The sequence below is a fragment of the Columba livia genome, chromosome 7 (assembly GCF_036013475.1).
Source record: "Columba livia isolate bColLiv1 breed racing homer chromosome 7, bColLiv1.pat.W.v2, whole genome shotgun sequence".
Lineage (NCBI taxonomy): Eukaryota > Metazoa > Chordata > Aves > Columbiformes > Columbidae > Columba > Columba livia.
The window spans coordinates 25459148-25480759 of NC_088608.1; the positions used below are offsets into that span (position 1 = coordinate 25459148).

General features: G+C 41.6%; 1 long non-coding RNA gene across 1 annotated transcript; it reads left to right on the top strand.

Annotated features, from left to right (window-relative positions):
* Positions 1-3837: 3837 nt before the first annotated feature.
* On the top strand, positions 3838-20627 carry LOC135579866 (uncharacterized). The gene is made up of 3 exons (XR_010473691.1): positions 3838-4020; positions 4553-4769; positions 17918-20627. It is a non-coding gene; the product is annotated as an uncharacterized LOC135579866 (long non-coding RNA).
* Positions 20628-21612: the final 985 nt, after the last annotated feature.

Sequence of the window (21612 nt, forward strand, 5' to 3'; positions counted from 1 at the left end):
CCCACAATTATAAGACAATTATAAGACAATCTCCTCCCTTATCTTGCTATCTTTGGCTCTCGGAATAAATGTGCCTCTGAAGCGGTGAAAATGCTGTCACATGTCCCTTCAGATTCCAGTTTTCAGCACCTCTAGCTATGCCATTGATGGTGATTCTCAAAGTATTCTATTCCCACTGGATTCCACAGGAAATAAAGGTGCATAGCCTTTTGCAGTTAAGGCCTTGTACCATTTGGTGACCTAATTCTTTAACACTTCACTTTCCATGATGGCAGCACTGTGGCTGTCATGGCTGTTTGTTCCTATGCTAAAGTCCTGTCCTAATCTAGAGGAAAAAGAATGCAGTACGCAAAAGCAAACTATTGACAACATAATCTTTGAAAATAAAGCTGTTCTTGGCTGTGTGCATAGGCATGTGTTTCATCATTCCTCTCCGTTCTAGTAAGCAGAGATATTTCTTACCTACTAAACAGTTAGGGCAGAGACACACTGGCATTTATGACAGTCACCAGTGTACTATCAAGACCATCTATGCAGTGGTAGGGATATAAAGACTTCAGAAAACAAACATCCTGAAGCACATGAAGCAAGAGTGGTGCAGTTAGAACAACAGACTCTAGTCAGAAATTGCTGTCTCTGAACTTGCTCTTTGGACTAGGCTGAAAAAAAAAGCACAGAAATGCCCCTCCTGAAGACCTGCCTGGAGATTTCCTTCCAGGTGACACAATCCAGATTTCTCTGTAGCCCTCAAAATCCTTTTCCCTTGTCATCCTTAGGTTTACAACTAGTACTCCAAAAAGGAAAAATGTAACACCACTTAGTCAGGGTAGGGTCTTCCTACCTCCATCTCACGCAGCTTCAGTATTACTAGGCCAGAAAGAGGGAAAAGCCCAACAGAGAGAAAAGCCCCCTGATGCCTCCCCATCCTCCGCCTCCTCCTCCCTTCCCCGGCAGTGCCCGGTGAGCACCAGGCAGGAAAGCCGCCTTGGTGCCTCTCTCGCCCCTGGCTGCTGCCACCCCCGTGGGGAGGATTGTCCCCACGTCCCGGGCAGCGGCACAGAGCACCCGGGTGGAGGGCACTATGGAAACGTCGGATAAAGGCTCCAGGTTCGAGATAAAAACCGGTCTCTGGGGGCCCGGTGGAGCGCTGCCGAGCGCCCGCAGGGTGAGCCGGGCGCTGCTGCGCAGGGCAGTTTTGGACACTTTCCCCCCCAGAGGTGATTACAGACACACCACAGCGGGACGCGCAGATGCGGAGAAGAAGCGCGCAGGCTCCGCCGGCGCTGCCCCGCCGGGCCGGGCGCGGCGTTGCCCCCTAGGTGGCGCTGCCCGCTAGGTGGCTGCTCAGCAGAGGCCGGGGCGGGGGGGACGGGCGCGGGGCGCTCGGGGCTGGCGGGGCGCTCGGCCTCGGCGGGGCTGGCGGCGGGACGGAGTCTTCCCTGAAAACACACAAAGCGCTCATTGTCCCGACGGGAAGGTGCGTGCGGCCCGAGCCCCGCATGGCTGCTTTGGTGCTCACCTGTGCGCCGGCAGAAATCACCCTCGTTCTGTGCTGGTGGGGCGTTTCGGGTGACTTCTAGTTAGAGATCAGAGAATCTAAAATAATGCTGCTGTTTGCTTGCCTGTGTTTACGTATTTTCCTATCTGTCAAAAGTACACCCCTATAATCAGATAAAGAATGTGACTTTCTTTTTGAATCTGTTTGGCAATGGATGATAATTTTTATTAGATGGTAATTTGATTAGACTCATAGAAACCCAGAACAGCTGGGGCTGAAGGTGCCTCTAGAGCTGGTCCAGTCCGCCCCTGGCCCAAGCTGAGTCAGCTGGAACCGGCTGCTCAGCCCCAGCCAAGCCAGGCTTCAAGCATCTCCAGGGATGGTGACTCTACAACCTCTCTGGGCAGCCTGTGCCAGCATTCGACCACACTCACAGGATGCGGGTTTTTCTGTTATGCTTAAAGGAGATTTATTGTGTTGGAGTATTTAAAATAACGTTCCTGAAACATGTTGCCTTCAAACATCGGAAAAATGTCAGATGGAGGAGGATGCTCACACCCTAAAAAGCACAGTCACGGCTCACTCAGTGATACTGAGTGATATATAAAAGCTAGGCTACTAAGAGCTTTTAAAATTGGATGTGGTACATTCATTCAAGAGTTCTTTATGTACACAGGTCAAGTGGAGCATAGTTTCTTTACCGTATTTTCTAGTCATTATATAATTCCCCATGCTTCCCAGCAGCTGAAAATGATCCTTAGGTGAGACTCTGTTTCTGTTGGTTATCAGGCCATTATCATGTCATTCAGTTACTGTGGCTACTGAATTACTTCCACATGCCTGGTACAGATCTATAAACATGAAGATAGTATCTCATAACATCAGTGTCAAATCCTGTAAGCTCACCATTTAGATAACATTCTGTTTCTTTTTTCCACAAAAGATTTCATAAAAATTTGAGAAAGAAAATACATTATTTCCCTCAACCAAACTGGCAGAAGTCACCCGATCTACCACTAAATAGAAGTGAACAGATCTCCACTAGTTCAAAGGCCCTTAATTTTTCTTTTTGATCCATCTTACACCGTTCTGTCTCAGGAGCATCTGTTCCTGATTTACACCAACAGCCCCTCAGGAGGATCAGCCCCACTAACTCCACCAAAGCTGCAGTGGCCGGGCTGTGTCCAGCCACAGCTGCCCTAACGCGCAGACTCAAGATTTCTTTGTTTCACTGGGCAGGAGAATAAAGCTTTCCTGAACAGCAGTATTTAAAGCAAGTGAACTATGTGAAATCTCTCCCCTCAACTGCTATTACACAGCTTGCAACCTTTCGTTCAGGAGATTAAGTTCGCATCTCTTTGCATTATCTCTTTGTAATTGGAAAAGTTTCATTTTGACAGAGACAATGTGGCAGCCTCCCTGCGAGCCTCGCTACAAGCCAGTGCTGAGTGCCATCTGGAGAACCGATGCCGAAGTCAAACAACAACATCCTGTCATATTTTATCTGGAATTTTGTGACAGAACAACTAATAACATCTTAAGCTTCATTTGTCTGGCTCTCTCGTGCTCTTGGCAGAGGTCATAACCAGTAGTGGCTTTGCTGATTTGCTGCATCAAAACTAATTAGATTACAGTGCTCACTGACAGAGCCTCTCATAATGGCATAAAAGCCTCCGGGTTTAACTTCACTCATCAGGTCAAGGTAAAGTTTGAAACTCATAAAACTTGCACCTGTATCACCTTCCCAGTCGTAAACATTAACACGTATTAATAGTGCTTTTTCAGCTTGGCAGAGCTATCAGCCCCTAAACTTCATTTTCCCCTTCCTTCTTCAAAAGTGCTGCTGGTGAAAAGGGGGGCTCATGGCACAAAAACACGTGCTTGATGTTGCAGACACAAATTTCCAAGTCCAGCCTCTTTGCTTTTGGCATTCTTCACAGCAACAAGACTGCCCTGAACAGACTTGGTGTGGTTTGTAAGTGAATGTGCTGAAGCTGCCTCCTGCCTCTGAAGAAAACTTAGTGTAGGTGACCTTTTAACCGTGCTTATTGGAAATCCAGTCTTCTACCAGACACTTTCACAGTTTGTCTTACTGAATGAGTCATTTTAAAAAATCTGAGTAAAATTAAGATAACCGTCACACAAGGTTAAAATTAGGGCAATTCTCAGGGTAAAAGCCAGGGCATCTCTTAACGGCTCTTAATCCAAGTGAGAAACCAGCAGGAAAGAAGATTTCTCTCTGCACAGAGGGAAGAAAGAGAAGTAAGGTTTAACAGTTTCCTGCTTAAATGTTGTAAAACAGGTCAGCAGGGGGCTGTGGCAGTAAGAAGGATTGTGCTTTCTCACAGCAGGAAAGTGGCACTTCGCTAGACTGGCTACATTGATTATCAAGATGAGGCCGCCTTAAAGAGCAAGCACAGCACTTAAATATATTATAATGTGTGGAAGAATCATGATTTAAAAAGACAGCACTGTGAATTTGCTCTAAGACTTCCCACCTGCTTGCAGGGGCTGCAGTAGTGGTGAGAGCTCATGCAACTTTCTTTTTTATTCTTGTCTCGTGTAAATACCAGCTGAAACCTAGGGATGGCTCTCAGTTTTGCACTGCACCTGTAGAGAGCCTGGATTTTGTTGGACATTAATGTCAGATCATCTGTGTTTGAGAAAGACATGAGGAGTGTGTGAGAATGAGGGTTACATAAGTATTTATTTATTCATTTAATTCTTCCTATTCTCAAAGTGATTACCCTGGTGTTATTTAATATTCTTGCACTTCCTATTTATTTATTTATTCCTTATGCTTTTTTGCATAAGGAAAACACCATGAAATTCTGGAACTTCCAGTGCTTTTCTTTGAGATCAAGACTTTGAATTACATTAAATTATGAATTCTAGTTTAGAGCATTGTAAATAACACTGCTCCTTTAGACTTGCCTGATTCCTCCTGATAGATAATGCTCTGCTCTACCAAATCTTCTTACTCTTTCTTATTTGCTGTATTCCGTGCATTTTTAAAAGTATGGAAAATTTTTGAGCAATGTACGTCTTTTCCAGTGTCATAAAATGGAACATATGCTGTTCACCCCGGGGAGCATTTCCAGTTGGGAGCTGTATCTGTCTGAACATGAATGTACATCAATGGTTGTGACAAATCGTGTGAATGCGTCTTATATGATGATGGACAGATGTGAAGAAATCACACCTGGAATAGCGTGTTCATAGTGTTCCTATTTGGTTACTTAATTAACTGAAGAGACTGGATATTTAACAGGTAAAAGTTACTACATGCTTAATGCTCTGGATGGATTGCTTTTGGAAAGGAGACTAACCTAGACAAAATACATAGCTTGACAATGCAGCGTTTAAGGAGATTATAGCTGTCTGAGTCAACAGATATTTGAGGAGGTTCAGATTCCCAATACACTATGCATGTACATACATTTATTGCTTTACCACCTTCATTTCAGATTCTTTGTGATAACAAAGTTAATCATGTGCATAAATATGTTCAGGACTACAACCTAACAATGAAGAGAAATTAGTTAGCATGTCATGCGCTACTCCAATTAAGAAGTAGAAATTAAAGGAAAGAAAATTAAGACTGAAAATAAGAGATCCCTTGTTACAGAAGATGTCAGGCTATGAACTGTTTCCCATGCCTGATGAGGATAATTTCATTGTTCGTGTCTTAAATTGAAAACAAAGCAACCAAATTATTAATAAAACCAGCAACCAGTATGCCCTAAATGGGTTAGGCACTGGCTGCAGCTTCTGCATCTACATGTGTGTCTCCAAACCGACATTTTGCACTGATCAGAACAAAAGCAATATCTTATTATATGTACTTGATGGGAGCTACAGGTACAGATCATTCAGTCTTTTAAGAATATACACATGGTGTGACGTGGCCCCATGGCAGTACAGCAGCTGCCCTTTCTGATTTGGGAACTTAGCATGAGCTAGTAATCCTTACTGTCCCTAGCTTGAAGTATTTTTTTAGTATTATTTGATTTAGGAAACTTAAAATTCTGAGACTGCTCTCTTGGGACAGAAAAATGAGCTGAGAGAGAGCATCATGGACAAATAAATATACTTTTATCTGCATTCATGCAGTAATGTCACTCAGGAGTTAGGAAAAAAAAAAAGGAAAAATAAGGAAGGCTTGGCTGTTATGTACTTATTTTGTGGATTTTTAAAATGGAGTGGGGTTTTAAGCAGGAATGATGCAACACAAACCAAAACTGCACATACAGCTCAAATTTTGAAAATATGCTTTCAGGAGATATGTATATTTCATTTCCTATTTTTCTTACACCACTTGGCTGAAACACGAACTTTAAAACTGCTTACTTCAGGGAAAAGGGTGTTGCCTAAATTATCTTACCACATTAGAGGGGTTGGTTGTGACAAAACATAATGGAGAGTGAGAGTAGTGCCCAGTGCTCACGCCTGCTTCCAGTGCAGGAGGGCTGTGGGGACCATGTGTCACAGCTGTCTTGTCCTATGAGGTGGCTTAAAGAAGAACATAATCCAGCCATAAATTCACAACAAAGAACCCCTTGCTGTAGAGGAATGCTGCTGGATATAAATGCACCACAGTCAATCTGTGCAGAGACATAAAGGCCAGTTGGGAAAGAGGCAGCAGGACTGAGGTGCAGAGGGATTAGTCTGTGGTGTGTGCCCAGGGCGCTCCTGCCGCTACGCATGGGACTGTTCCCAAAAATGTTCCCTCCAGAGCTGCTCTCTGCCCTCCATGAGGGCAAACGTGGCCATGTGAGGGAATGGCCTTCTGCAAGGGTAAAAGTCTGCAAACTGAGAGGCTCCTGCTCCACCTGCCTTTTCGCTCAAGTTGTGCTTTCCCTCTGCCGCAAGGGAGATGCCAGCCAGCTTCTCGACCTGGGAAGGGGCAGAGGACAGTCAGGCTGTTCGTAATATTGAAAGTCATTGGCAAGTAGTGGCACTGAGGAAGCCGTTGGGAGCTGGAGCACAGCAGCCCTCTCTGCCCCTGTAACCAACTGTCACTCTTATCAGGTGCAAGCATTAGTTCCTATATTGTGCAGTGCAATATGCTACATTCACAAAGGCCTTCCTCTGAGCAGCTGAGGGGCGAAGGAAAGGGCTTTTTCTCTTTGTTTCTGCCTCCTGATTAATTTAAAAAGTAGCTTGCTTTCTTTTGTAACATTCGGTTCCTTTTAGCTGCTCTCCTCCTTTGGAATTAGCTGACAAGTCCTAAAAGTAGAGGTCACCGTGCATTTTGCTCATGTTCTTTCTGCCTGCAGGAGAGGAGGTAGGAGAGAGAGGCAGGTCTGAAGTTTTCACTGTTTCTCCTTTAATTTTCTCATGTACCAAGGAAGAAGATTCAGAAGACTGAACTGAATTAATCTGTCTTAGGGCTACACTGAGGATTTATATCATAGGTAAATCCATGCTAGACCCACATAAATGCCCTCTATGTTGAGAAATAAAGTTGTAGCCTGCTACTTAAAGGTTTATCTGCGATTGCCTTCATTCCCCTATGTGTCCCTCTAACACAAGAGCACGCTGACAAAACTATGGAAGGAAGCCACATATTTTGCGTTCAAAAGGCAAGTGTAAATGTTGTCATAGCAACACAGGAAAGCAGAATGCTACTTTCTAGAGGTGGTGGTGGGGAAATGAGGGAGGGAGGCAGAACTAGGGGTTTACAGAACATGCAAAAACGGCAGTTCTAGGATGAGTAAATGAACAGGAATTTTCCATGTGGCATCTTCAGCTAGTTGCAGGAAAGTTTGTTTGCATCTGAAACACAAGCAGTTCCAGTGAGCTAGGTAACACACCTGAACAAACCAGAATCTTTTCATCTCCTGTGTCTTATACAATATAAAACCTGATAAACCAGGGGTCAGATAGACCGTGAGCTTACTCAGGTTTATTACTGGAAGAAGAGACTCATGACTCACAGTATCTTTCATTTTTATAAGCAGCTTGTGACATCTCATAGCATGAAGAAGAACTGAAAGATTCCACTGCAACTGCTAGATATTAGATATTATAAAGAAAGAGAGCTAGGAGGGCAGATGTTAACATATCTGTCTCACACTAGACCCTTTGGCTGTGAAGCCTTTTTTCTTTTCTGCTGATGTAAAAGATGGCCCACTCTGGTGTCCCAAAGACAGAGTTTTCAGTAGTTTCATCAGGGAACAAAAACAAAATGGTTTCAGCAAGCAAAGTGAAAACCAGGATTTAAATAATAACACTTTAAATAATAACACTTTAAATAATTACACTTGTAACAACATTAAAAATATTCCTCAACAATTTTGTTTTCACCCACTAAGAAAAAGCTGTGTTTATTTCCAAAACACAGCTCAAGTTACCTTACTACTTTAAATGTGTGTATATCTGTGTAGGTGGTGCATCAGGGCACTGTGGACTTGAGAAGCTGCTGTAAACAAACCCAAGAGGACAAGAAAGAGCCCACGGCCCTTTGGTGATTGACAGATTCAGTCACTTAAATGCTCAGCCCAAAGCTGAAGCCTGAGCAGGGTCTGCTTCACAGAACTATGTGAATGTCATCGGAAACTTTTTGCATTTTAGCTTGTCATTTAAAAATATCATCCGTCTGAGGACAATTCATTCCCAGGACTTTATATAACATGCAAAGTACTGTGAAGGGAATATTTTTAATGTATCTGCAGTTTGCTTTAGTATCATAGAGTGAGAGAATGTCTTAATTAGCTTCCTTCCCTCCTTTCCTTTAGCCTGTACTATAGATACAGATCATACTATTCAAGAGGGAACAGAAGGTTGCATTTTCATTTGGAGTTGGCAAGTGGCACATCATTTCCAGACTTACGGAGGTGAAAAGCTGTATAAAAATAGAAAAATGTCTATCTGACACATTTATGAGAATAAAATGCTGTTGCTATATGCCTTGAAAACAAAGAGAAAGAAATGTCTACGTAAAGAAATCTTTCAGGCAGCTTTTGTGTCTGCCTGTAGTTCTGTCTTTCTGGTGGATTTCTGCAGGTCACAGATTCTTTTAAAAAAACAGTTGTGAAAGGATCTGAAAGACTCACAAGAATCTCTCTAGACTCTGCTCTTCTTCTCATCTACAAATGTTAGTCTCCCCTAAGTAACAGATAATTATAGAAGTGGGGAAAACGAAGTTGCCAGCAGGCAGGATGCTGGAGGTATTTTGGCTAGAACACCTCGCCATTTCCTCTCTTGCTGTTGACAAGTAATGGTTGAAGGTGGTGATGGCAGGAGATCAAAAAAGTAATACCAAAGAAAAACTAACACAATGGAAGTAAAGTGCAAAAAATAACAGCACCGTGGTCTTCTCTGTCACTTTCGTAAGTATGATGATGGTTTTAAAACTACACATTGGGTAAGTCAGGAGCTCTGTTCACCTAGCAGGAAAGAACTGTTACCAGGTTCCCTACAAAGTCAAGAATTCAGTGTCTCCTCCTTTTTTTTTTTTTTTTTTCCTATATTAACAAATCAATTTTTCACTAGAAATAAAATAGATAGGAGAAAATAAGTTTAATTAATTATTGTCTAGAGTGGCCAGACATCAGTTTCTAATCCTGGCCTGGATCATAAACACAAAACAGGCACTAGTATCACATCCACTGGCTGTGAGTTGAGCCACAGCAGCCTCCAGAGTGCCCTGTGTGCTGCATCCAGTGGCGCGGGATGCAGACAAGCTGCCGCTCCCCAGGGAGCACGGACCCCTGGGGATGGGACAGGTGCTGCAGCTCCAAGGCAGCTCTTATGGCAGAGTCCAGCCCTGGAAAGCCTTTGTCTCCTAAGTCATCCTGTCTCATCAATGTCAGTGGGTGTCAAAGTTGATCCTAATTGAATTCCTGCACACATAAACAAACTGTAACTAGTGCTGCCTCTCTCACCTGGTTCTAAACTCCTGATTTGTATTTCTTTCTAATGAGAAACCTTGCTTGAATTTTAAACACTTCCCAGCCCCTTTGGATAAGTGCAGTTCTGGAACTTGTTGGGTTGGTCCATGCTCATGGAAATTAGAAATGATGCCTCAGAGCCATGGAGGGAGGCTTTCTGACTCTTTCACAGCTAGAAAAACAAAACCAAACAAACAAACAACTCCCCCTCCAACCAACCAACCAATACCCACAAAAAAACAAGAAGTGAAAAACAAAACAACCCTCTGCTGTGCCGTCTGCTCTAGCCTCAGACCATCCCACTTGGTTTCCATTTAAACACTGAGAAAGGCTATGTGTAAGTTGTTTAATATGGCCTATTTAGTTCCCTAGATTTTACAGTATTGAACTTTGCAAGTATAAATTTTAACCAGGGTTTGTATCATTGTGTTCTTAATTCTGAATCTTGTGCAGGGATGTAGATTATTTTAAAAGCTCTTTAAAACAAAGAAGGGGTTTCTTTTAAGAGAAAATAAAATGGAAATACAATCACACCAATCTTACCAATCTAAGGGTTATTTTAAGAATGTCACCTTGGGTTCCCAACCTCCAGCCACATGCAGAGGGGTCTCTATGGCAGGCAGGTAAGGGTTGTTATCAGAAATCACAGCTGTGTGCAGGTGTGTTTACAACTTTGGAAATGTGATCATTTCGAAGGAATGTGTCTTCTCAAGAAACTCAGTTTAAAAATGTTTCTAAAATTGCTAAGAAAACTAATCTTAGAACCAGAACCGTGAGGCTAAAGCAGAGAAAGAAAAGCAAGATTGTTATATACAGACCCCTATAGAGGGGGAAATTCCCAGGCAATGTAAAGCAAACACAAATTAATGCTGCTTGTTGCCTGCAGCAAATGAGTTCTCTGGACACTTGAGCAGACTGTGCTATCTACCCTCCTGTACCCCAGGTTGCCCCGTGGTCCTACAGTCCAGTGGGAGCTCTGGTGCAGCACAGGGTGGCACAAAACCACTGGGGACCTTGTATGAAGCGGAGGGACAGAACACTGGAGGAACTACAGCCACGTTTGCAGCTCGGCAGCTCCTGCAGCCGCCAGCCAGCCTCACTGGGCAGAATGAAAGAGGGAAAATCCACTCCTGCCCCATTAGCTACATGAGTCTTAATTGCTTTCTCTTGTAGGGATACCAAATATCTTTGTAAACAGCACTTTCGGATTCTTACATGCAAATGTACATGTGATACCTTTATGAAATATGCAAAATATGACACGCTGGGCTATGATCTGCTCTGCGTGTGCATTTGAAATCCTTTTCCATGCTTTGGTTCGGGTACTGAACGTTTCTGACAGTTTGTTTGAGGTAAACAGAGCCAATCTGTCAGCATGATTCACTACCAGCACATCTGATAAGTACGACTTGCATCAGGCTTGTATGTTTTTAAAGCACTTGCCTACTTTGCAGTTAGCAAATTACTGTATCACAAAGCAAACACAAAAGGAGATAACAAAAGGAATGACGGATTTGATCACATTCTAGAGGAAGTGGGATGCTGAAGGGCTTGCTTTACCTAGCTTAGACACTTGGAAAGCAGAGCGTGTGTCTGAGCTTGGGTGTCTGAGCTTGGGTGTCTGAGCTTGGGTGTCTGAGCTGCATCAGAAGCGTGATCCTGGAGCCCCATGCTGTGAACAGGCACTGTAACAAGAGGCTGTCATCACATACTGCCCCACATTCCCTTTTATATGGATTTCCCTGATTAAGTTTCTGTTTTGACAGCTTTTCAACAGTAACACCTTTCTCTTTTTGCCTCTGTATTTCCTCCCTCAAAAGGTGCAAATTAGGGTTTTACTGTGGCCTGTTAAAGGTGCAAATAAGCACAACATAGCCAAACTGTCTTGAAGCAGTAAAATATCAGGCCTGCATCCTGTTGAAAGGTAATACGTATATATTGATGAGCTAGGGCTAAACGGTGGCAGATATATGTGTGAACGTTTTCAGGTAGTGTGAAGTTCTGCATTTGCACAGCCTGGGAGCTTGGTAATGCTGAGGATGGGGAAGGCATGACAAGCCTAAGGACAGGTAAATTCTGGGAACAAAACAGATTTTGGTGGCAATTGCTACAAGCAAATAATGTTCTTGTCCTTGCTTCACTTAGCCAGGGCCAAGTAGATGCCTCGTGGTGTGAAAGGTGTAACTCTTGTTACTTGCTTCTGAACTTACTTTGACTTCTCATTCTTAGTAGTATAGAAATTCTGTGCCTAATTCAAGCAGAACCACTTGTACCTGCTGTTATATGGAACAGAAAACCACTTCCTCGACCACAACTTATTGCTAGCTGTTTATCACAAGAACACATAAAACTATCATTACTCTATTGCAACTTCTTGGTGGTAAAGGCAGAAAAAGAGAAGCAGAATCACATTTTCTTCTGTATTTTCTTTAAATATTATAATGGAAATAGTCTAAAAGAAATTTATGAGTTTGTGTGGTTTTGTTTCTATATCTTCACATTATCAAAACTCAGTCAATAATGGTTAGAATCCAATAAGAACCCATATATGCTGATCTGCACTAGTTTAGAGACAAACAGTCCAGCACAACACACTCAGTTACACACTTACCCTGCTCTTTTCACTTGCATGGAGACAGAAAAAAATAATCTTTCAAGGTAAAACTCTTGATGTTTAGCTGCAAGTGAAAGGGAACATTTGTTTTGGAATGAAACGAACACCCTCTCTTCCATTTCCACAGCAAGAACAGCAAGAGGTTTTTTTTGTTATGGAGTTTAAAAGGGCTGTTTCACCCACATCTTGAAAAAAATAGATCCTTTCTGTAATGTGCCTCCTGAAAGAGCTCAAGCGATCCTGGTAGAAAAGAATTTTTAAAATGTTTTTCAAATCACTGGAGTATGCACTTTACCTTGGTTTTTACTGGAAAGTTTATCATCTTATTAGAAGACCTTGAAGGAACTGTAAAAAGTATGAAAATGGACACGTATTCTGCTTCAGCTTCACCTCATGCTTGTGTGCTTGAACACAGCTCTCTTCTCACTTGCTGGTTTTAGTTGGTCTAACAAAACATACTGTCTCTGTCTGCAAACCAACCCTGCTTCTGGATTAGCAGACTGTCGTGGCTGATTGTAACACCATTACTGCTACAGGAGTTTCACTACAGGCCTGTGAAGTCCCTTCTGTGGCACTGGGGTGTCTTTTCTCCCCAGTCAGAGTGGGAAGCCCATGGGGTGAGGCTGAGCTGATTGTGTGCAGGAGCCTGTAAACTCCCAGCGTAACCACACAGGAGAGCCTGCGCAAGCAAAAGCTGCCACATGAAGCTTTGCAAAATAAAGCTGTGAGTGGAGAAAAAAATATACACTGTGTATTGTAAGAGTTCCTTCCCATTTCTAGTATATACATGATATACAAGATATATTAGTCTTTCTTTTTTAAAAGAAGGGTGTGTTTTTACCATATGTAGTCACAAATATAACCCAACCACAATATATTACTATTTACTTCCGTCATTTAGTTCAGTCTTTTGCAACAGTTTTGGGTAGTCCTATATCCAGCTACTTCAGTGAGATATGAGCTTCAGCGGTTAACTGGGATCCTTCAGATATTTTTAATTTTCACACTTTTTCTCTTTGGAATGCTGAATGGAAAAACATGCACCAGGCTATGTTTAAAATTCATGTTTTAAAATCCGCATAGCATAAAGTAAATGAAATTAAAAGTTAATGTTTTGAAACTGTACATTTGGTTGTATCAATTTAACATCGCTGTGGCAGAAGTGAAGTACAATGTGCAATGCAGCCAAATTAACAGTTTGCAGTAGAAAACCTCAGATATCCCAAATCTTCTGAATTAACAAAGGATTACTTCTGCTTGATTGTTTTTCTTTTCTGTCCCTTGCTTACTAAACTTCAGCTCATCACTTTGTAGAGATTAGATACAAGTGGCGCAATATAGTTGGTGGTTTTGCTAAGGACACATTTCTGTGAACAGAGATGTCCCAGCTAACATGCTTTCATAGACAAGAGAGCAAGTTCTGCTGGATCTCCTGGCTTGGAAACTGCTGTTTAATTTTTTTTCTTTTGTTCATTTTAAGTCTGTTTCGAGTAAACTACTTCTGCAGCCTGACACACACCCTCAGTGCCACCAGTTTACAGAGCATCATGTGACGGAATACATTTTGACACATCCAGATGTAATGTGATGCACATGTCACAAGAAATAAAGCAAAACAGAGGCATTTAAATTTTCTCCTCCGTGATGGATTTGTAAATATCCACAGGTGGTTGAGTCTTTCCTTGTGCTCCTGACACAGAAGTCAGACAGGCCACATCTGCCCTGAGGTTCAGCTCTCCCCTGCAGACATTCGTGTCTGCAGGAAGGCCAAGCCAGCAGTGCTGCAGCTGGCACTGGGCAGAGAAGTTGCTGCTGCTCTTGCTGGCTGCAGTGATACCTTGGGGCATGGCTGTGGTTCTGGCAGAGGTTCTCAGAGGTTCCTGGGATGAGGGGAGGAAAGGATGCATGGGGCAGGCACAATTTATTTGCTCTCAGGTTTATGCTTCCCTAAGCAATAAATATGTAGTCTCAGCAGTACGCATCGCTACCTGACGTGTAGCAAAAGCAACAGGAGTGTGCTAAGATGGAAAAACCTCTCAGCATTTTTTTCCTTCGGGTACCAAGCATTACTTTAAGCTGAGAAACAGAGGTGAGAAGTGCACTGCAGTATTATTTTCTTTAGTACAAAGAGTGAGGCAAAATAAACCATTGTCAGCATTTGAAACTGGTTACTGACTTTACAAGTGCTGGCAATATGAAACAAATCATACTGTAAAGGGTAAATTTGCTGTATTTGTTTCTTACTGAACACAGCAGTGTTTTGGGGGCAGGGAGGAGCTTCTACTTCAGCTTTGAAGGCGGATAGCACAACTGACAGCATGACTGGTAACCAAATGACTTACTCTACTTTGCTCTCTCCATCTGGGTACTGAGACACAAAGCTGAATTTGTCAGCAAGTGACACTAACAGTTTTCATTCTTAGTCAGACAGCTGCCCTGGAGCAGAACGCAGTGGGACAGCGGACCTTGCCGCAGCTCTGTGCCTCCTCCAGTCCCCTCCAGGAATCTCTGTAGTCCCCTTCCTTGCAAGCCAACAATTGTCACACTTTTGACTTAAATATGTATAGGTGCAATAATAAAGGCTATTTCTTTCTTCAGACTGAAGATTTGCCTGCTAATGCTGCCTGAGCAATGCCACCCTACAGCTGCCTGCTGGGGGTGCAGACACACGAAAGTTTCATTCACAAGATTGGTACTATGCCTGAATCATATGGCAATTAATTCTTGCAGGTGGTGGTGTTCTTGTTTGCTTTGTTTTAAAGGCAGAAAAAGGGCAAACATATTAATTGCTATACAATGAAATACATTTGTTCAACTGTGCGAGTATCAGGGGATATTTTTACTGCAAGAAGTGAGAGTTCAGCATTATATCCCAGATCCTTTTGTCATTAAATTTTATAGTTTACTCTTCTGCAATGAATCAATCACTTAAGCTAGAGAGAAAAGGTAAGATTTTCACTAGGGCTGAGATGCTGAGTTCTAGTGACTCCAGGTTGAGAGCTGAGGGCTGTAAACTACTTCATGTCAAATAGCTTAGAGATCTTGAAAGTTTTTTTGAAGTCTTTTCTTCTTTCTTTTATTCTATGTAGGAGATCTTGCTATTTGTTTATAAAGCTCTATTTTCCCGGGAGCTACCTGCGTGGCTAATTTTCAGGTAAATTTGCTTTTAACCTGGATTTTTAATGAACTACTGTACAAATATTAAACCTCAGTGATTCAGAACAGAAGACATCTAGTTACTCTAACCAGTTGTCTCAAACAGGTTTTGATATTTTTCTTAGAAACAAAAAGTCACTTGATCTGGTTGGTCTTTGTATGTTTGGGGAAAGAAAGAGTTCACATGCATAGATGCATGTGTTGGTGTAAGCAAACACTGCACTGTGTTTGCCTGCTCCTGAACAAAGAACATCACCCTAAGATTAATGGGCTCTGAGCACTTCCCTTGGATGTTCTCAGCTCCACTTTGGGTATTGGAGTTGCAGGGCAGAGATATGATGCTCTTGTCCTGAGACCTTGTGGTGCTAAGCTGAGCTGTATGTCTCAGTGGACAGGCAGGTTTATATACGCTCATATTTATGTGTACTCAAAATAAGCCCTGATGTGGTTAAGATAACCTTTGAGGAGAGGCGTAGGGAATCTTCATCAGTCATTTCCATATTCTGCTGCCTCTAGTCTGCTGTTGATTTGATCTAGGTAAACAGTTTTATTCTACATGCTTAAACATTTCAAAGATATTGCAGGGGAAGGAAATAAAAATTACATGCTTTGAAGATAATTTTTTCAAACCAAATTCTTCTCTGAAGAAAGAAAACTAGTCAATAGTAATGCTATAATCAGCATGAAAGCCTGATGAATGACCAGCGGGCACAAGAAAACATAAGCAACTCAACATAAAACTCTGGAAACAAAGTTTTGGAAACACCCAGGACAAGGACAAATCCTATTAAAAGGATTTTCTTTTTACACAGGAAGTAACATCAGCCTGTAAATCTCTGCTCTGTTCTCAGAGATGTTTCCCATATGGATCTGTAGGCATTCTGATTTCCATATGTCCTGAGATAATTCTTGAGCCTCTGATCATGCAGCAATTCAGGATATCAGATACAACACAGCCAAATGTTAGATGGGATGTTTATACATTTCTGTCTTGTGAAATTCTTCAAGGGAACTTTTATCTAACAATTCAAATGTATTCCTTTGCTCCCAATGCATTTCCATTTAATTTACTCTACCAAATTCTTTCTGGATTAAAGTCTTTTCTACATTACTCAAGGAAATATTTCAGAGCTCATAAATGAAATTTTATGAAAGTTGTCCTTTCAAAAGTATATCAACCTTTGGGGTTTTGGCAGGAAATTTATCGTAGAATATTTCTGTAGAAAACTATGTTTTGAATGATGAAACATGAACACCAACGTTACAATCTTCAGTCATAAGGAAGAAGATCTTCACAAGATGTTAAAAGAAATCAATGCCTGTCAAATTTAAATGAAACCACTAGTGCACTGAGCTTGATCTATAGATCTAATCTGAATTGGTAATGATTTTGAACAAACCTGCAAAAACGCTCATGAAAAAAATGAAAACATAAGAAGATGTGCAGTTGCAGTTCAGAAAATGAAGAAGACATCCTCTTCATTCAAAAATAAGAGGTTCTGGGCTGAAATCAGATTTGCTAATTTGGCAACAGATCTGAGCTATTCCTGGGACTCTTTTTTAGGAAAAGACTTTTATATTTTGATGGACAGTGTCACAGCTGTCAAGATGAAAAAAAATCAATATCTCCCAGACCCTCTTTGGCACTTTATTCAGTGGAAATCAGAAAGATGTGATGGAGGTCAAATGATCTCAGGGTAAGTGCCATCATCAGAGACCTCTTGATAGTCATATGAGAGGATGAGATAGCAAAGGATACTGGGGAAGAGATGGCATTTAAACAAATGAAGATGAACGATTGCTGTAAAGATGGTTTGTCATTGGGCAGCTGCAGGAGTCCAGTGGCTGACACATGCTATAAAAATATGCATTGGATTTTGAACACCCAAAATCAAAGTAAACCCAAATATAAAAATTAACATTAGAAAGCTCTGCAGAATAGGTGTTTTTCAACACTGAAACTTGGAGCAAGCTCTTACTTTCATCAGAGTTCTTTTCAAGAATGTAAGAATCATCCTCATGGAATAAGACATTCACAGCCATAAAAAAAACCAGCACAAACCCTAATAATTAGATGGGCATAATTGATACATTGAAACTAAATTGTAGATAAAATTCTCCACTAATCAAGGAGTGACCTTCTCACCAATCTCTGCTCTTTTAGAAGGAATCAGAGCATGTCCAAATGTTTCCTGGAACCTTTGCCTGCTTCATATGCTGCTTTGTAGTTTGAGATGAGCCTGTCATCCCCATTGCTTCTTTATGTAGCTAGTCATTGAGAAAATGAGAGCAGTAACTCCAAAAACAGTAATATATTTTTTCAGTCATTTATCCATTTACTCATTTATTTTGTGATCTTGAACTTGAGATGACTTTTAATAACATGCGTTTTTTGAAGGAGAGATGCTGCAGGTGTACTGGCCCCGGTACAGATTCCTCTCCAAGCACAGGCAAGCCTCAGGGGCATAAATGGCAAAGACTTCTCCTGCATGTAGAAGCATCTGGTTACTCCACAGATTCCTGAGGCAGTTCTGTTGGTGGCCCTGGGCTGCTCTTGGCCTCTTGTGTGATTAGGCTGCAGATGGTTGTCTGGGATCCCTTAGCCTCCCAGTTACAATTCCTGTTAGTGTGTCCCAGATGCTAAGGAATTGAAACCCTTTGGAAAAGAAGATACTTTGCAATTTGCTTTCCATATACCTACTTTGTTAACATAAATAAATAAACTAAAGGCTGCAGTTATATTTTTCTTAACAGGATTTCAGGAGCTGAGCCACTGAGGCCGAAGGAGGTACAGCCACATTCAGCACATGGAAGAGATGACATCAACAGAAAAAGTCAAGCCATGTTTGTGTTCAGTTTCTGTGTGTTTCCCTTTGGGTCATATATAGGATACGACCTGTTCAAACTGTGCCATGAAGAGCAATTTGGATCCTTGTGGCTCACGCAGAATACCTAGTGCTACCTCTGCAATTCCACTGTCTTAGTTTTCATCAAGACTGTGATAAAGGCTGCAGAAAAGGAGCAGTTCAACTTGACAGAAGACATCTGGACTTTTTCAAAACCTCAGGAAACGTTTGAGCTTTTTGTTATGCTTCAAGTTGCAACAGTAGGGTGGTTGTTCAAAATGAAGCTCAACACATTCATTATACCATTGTGCACTCTGCTGATAAATATGCAGAGAAATTCTATCTGTTTAATCTGTGTGGGCATTTGAACCTTGTGTAATACTTGGTAGAAATAACTGGGCTGAATAAAGATTAATTATTTGTACTGCAGGAAAATGAAGCAATTCCCACAGCAGCTGTTTTAATCTTGGTAGTAAAATCAGGAGAGTTTGTGCAGATGCTCCAGTCTTGGGAGGCATAGAGGCAGATGTATCAGAGGAAATACCAACACATGGTTTTGCATATTTTCTTCTCACTAGTCACAGCTGCAGTAGCACCTAATTTTCTGTCCATCATCCTTTTCTTTCACCACTATTTCCTGTAGTGCAGCAATACCACCCAGCTTCTCCCTTCTATTAGCTGGCAACACAGTACAGAAATGTAGAAGTGCTGACATACATCCACATATTTCAAAAAAGTGAATTTTGCTAATGAATACTTCTTCCTGTGAATAGGACACCAGCAGTTCCACTATCTTCTGTACTGGGTTCATATCTCAGCCAGAGGTTGGGGGTCTGTGTTGTGGTTTGCCAGAGGAAGGAGCACAGAAGCAGCTTGTTCTTGCTGAAACAGAAAGAAAAAAGGTCTCTTCTAAATTACATAGATTGGATTTGTTTCATAGGTCTGGGCAGATGTATCAGTATCAAGAACATCTAAACAGTGGCATGTGTTGGTTGGGAAATGTGCGTATGAATGACTATTAATTTCTTTAACATAGGAAGTTAATAGGTGTATTATTGCCTTCCTGTAAGCAGACGAAGCAATTAAATAATCAGCAAAATATAATTCCCTGTCGGAGCAAGACTCAATTAATTCTTCTTTTCTTATCTACACTAACGGATAACTCATGAAAATTATCTATTGTCAGAATATTCTGTCCTCTTACACTGATGCAACTTCTCATTATTTCCCATTTGAAAGCATTGCAGAAAAAATGTATTTCAAGAGAAGATATTTGAAGATGATGATTTAAGTTAACTCCAGCCTCCAGGAGAGGGAGGAATTGTAAGAACAAGAAGCATATGGAAGAACTCACCACAGGAGAACAGTAGGAGAGTAGGAAGTGGGGTAGGAAGAGCAGAAGGAAGAAGATTAGGAGGAGGGAGGACAGCTGATCTTTGCCAGTGGGTAGAAATGATTGCCACACCATCAGCTTGTCCAAGTTCCCATTTCACTCCTGTGATGACTTCTCACACACTGTGTTTTAGTCACACATTTTGTAAATAGAAACGGCATTTAACCCACTTACGGGAAAACATCAAAGAAAAAAATGCCTGATCCCCACTTTCTTCTTTGAAGTGAATTTTCAAAAGATTATACAAGTTTTAACACCAATGCCTGCCACCACAGTACATAGAAAAGTTAGAGTAAGCAGTGTACTAAGTAACATGACTAATATCTACCACACGTTGTTCATTTTTTTCCATTCTCCCCCTAATGGAATAAATTAGTACTTTGGAGTTTTCTTTTTCTTTTTTCTTTTAAATAAAACAGGTCTGTCCCACTGCATCTGTATTACAGGCAGCAGACCTGTTTCATTTGAGAGGAGGGGGAGATGTCAGCAGTAGCAGTTCTGTTTGGTGCGGATTTGTTCTCTAAGCTGGGATTACTCCAGAGCAGCTCTGTCTTCTGCATACGTGAACTTTTGCCCCGTGGTAGGGATTTCTGCTGTCAGCCTCAAACCTCTTCCTGAGTTTTACAGCGAGGAAGGGAAAGTGCAAAGAAGAGGACAGGCTCACTGGGAGACCAGTGATCAGGGGACCGCTCTCCTCCGCTCTTTGTCAGTGCTTCCTACAGCCTCAGTTTCATAGCCAGATGTGTTGCTATTTTCCATGCCTCTAGAAAAGACACATATCCAATATGAGGCCACCTCTTGCCAGGGTGGGACACTTTCCCCTGCCAGCCAGAAGCAGCAGAAAGTTTTACTTGAATGACCTCTACAATGATGGATTTAGCCACTTACTCGTACACATGTACCACTAAAAGACCACACTACGTCTGCAGATTCTTCAAGTATTTCCTTTGCAGATCAGTGTCACATCTCTTTCTGAGGTTCATTTTCAAGCAGCCATATTTTTGCTTATTATCTGATCTCGTCCAAACACTGAGACTGACTGTTGGTATAGGAGTATATGATATCTTTTTGTCAAATTGTGTTTACAGGAATATTACCAGTGCTTGCTGTCATGGCATCTCATGAGCTTGCTTAGTTGCTGCTTGAAGATGTTGATTCACACTAGAGAGCACACTAATCAGTGTAAAACTTTGTAAAAATACTGATACTGCTAGAGTTAGTGGTGGGTAAGCAGTATACTAAACAAAGCAACACCTATGTTACCCGCAATCACCAAAAAATGGGTTGATTATTGACAGAGAAGTGGAGCATAGAATGCAGCCTTGGAAAACCATTAACTGTGAAGTATTTTAGAAGCTTGAATACTACTAAATAAAAGGCAGTTACATGTCTGGAAATGTTATTTTGGTTTTCCTTGTAATCTAAGGATCAGCTATGTCAATGGCTTTGAAAATTGTATTAATGAAAAACAATTTTTCATTAATTCAGATTTTGACACCTTTGCATGTTGATCCATGTTGACCCCAAGATGCTACTGAGCTAATCTGTAGTGTTGACAGTTGCTGTCTTTCAAGTAAGATGAGTATTAATTTCCCTTGGTTACTTTGCAAAAATGGCGTTTTTGCTCTGGTGTCCTGGATGGTTCTTGCTTACAGTTTGCCTCATTTAGAAACAACGTAGGGCTCTCAGCAAAGATTCAGCTGGCACCCTCTTCTAGTCTAGTGCCTTTCATTGATGAGTCTTCATGTTGTGGGTTACAGAAACACACATCTGTCTTCATGTTTGTCTTTTAGCCAAATTGCTTCTTTTGAGTGTGTAAAGGATTCAGGTGACAACTAGGAACTGGGAGAGTTCTAAGGGCTCTTCCATAGCTTTTACATGCCTACTCACATGGTTTTGTTGGGTGGCAAGATTTTCTTGGCAGAAGCAGGGAGGTTTCATCTGAAAACCAGTGAGATCTATGACATTCTGTGCACAAGACCCTCACGGTCTCGCAGAGTCAGGCTACCACGGTCAGATTAGTCCAGAGCAAGGCTCTAGCAATCATCTCTATTTGAAAGTTTTTACAGGAATGTTAACAAATTCTAGAATCAATTAGTCTGGCTTGAAATTTTCTACTGGTTTCATGGGGAAAAAATTTCACTGTCCTTGATCCCAGTCCTGGCTCATACCTTTTCCACTTGAGAGATCCACAGGTCTCCCCAACAGGG